This window comes from Arachis duranensis, chromosome 10, assembly GCF_000817695.3.
Source record: "Arachis duranensis cultivar V14167 chromosome 10, aradu.V14167.gnm2.J7QH, whole genome shotgun sequence".
Taxonomy (NCBI): domain Eukaryota; kingdom Viridiplantae; phylum Streptophyta; class Magnoliopsida; order Fabales; family Fabaceae; genus Arachis; species Arachis duranensis.
In genome coordinates, this window is record NC_029781.3 from 45,342,784 (window position 1) to 45,343,206 (window position 423).

Sequence of the window (423 nt, forward strand, 5' to 3'; positions counted from 1 at the left end):
TTCTGAATGTATGCTTGAACAGTGCATATGTCTTTTGAATTTGTTGTTCATGAATGTTGGCTCTTGAAAGAATGATGAAAAAGGAGACATGTTACTGAGGATCTAAAAAATCATAAAAATGATTCTTGAAGCAAGAAAAAGCAGTGAATATAAAAAAGAAAAAGAGAGAAAATTTTGAAAAAAAAAAGAAAAAAAGAAAAAAAAAGGAAAAGAAAGAGAAAAAGAAATAAATAAAGTTGTGATCCAAGGTAAAAAGAGTGTGCTTAAGAACCCTGGACACCTCTAATTGGAGACTCTAGCAAAGCTGAGTCACAATCTGAGAAGGTTCACCCAATTATGTGTCTGTGGCATGTATGTATCCGGTGGTAATACTGGAAGACAGAGTGCTTTGGGCCAAGGCCAAGACTCATAAAGTAGCTATGT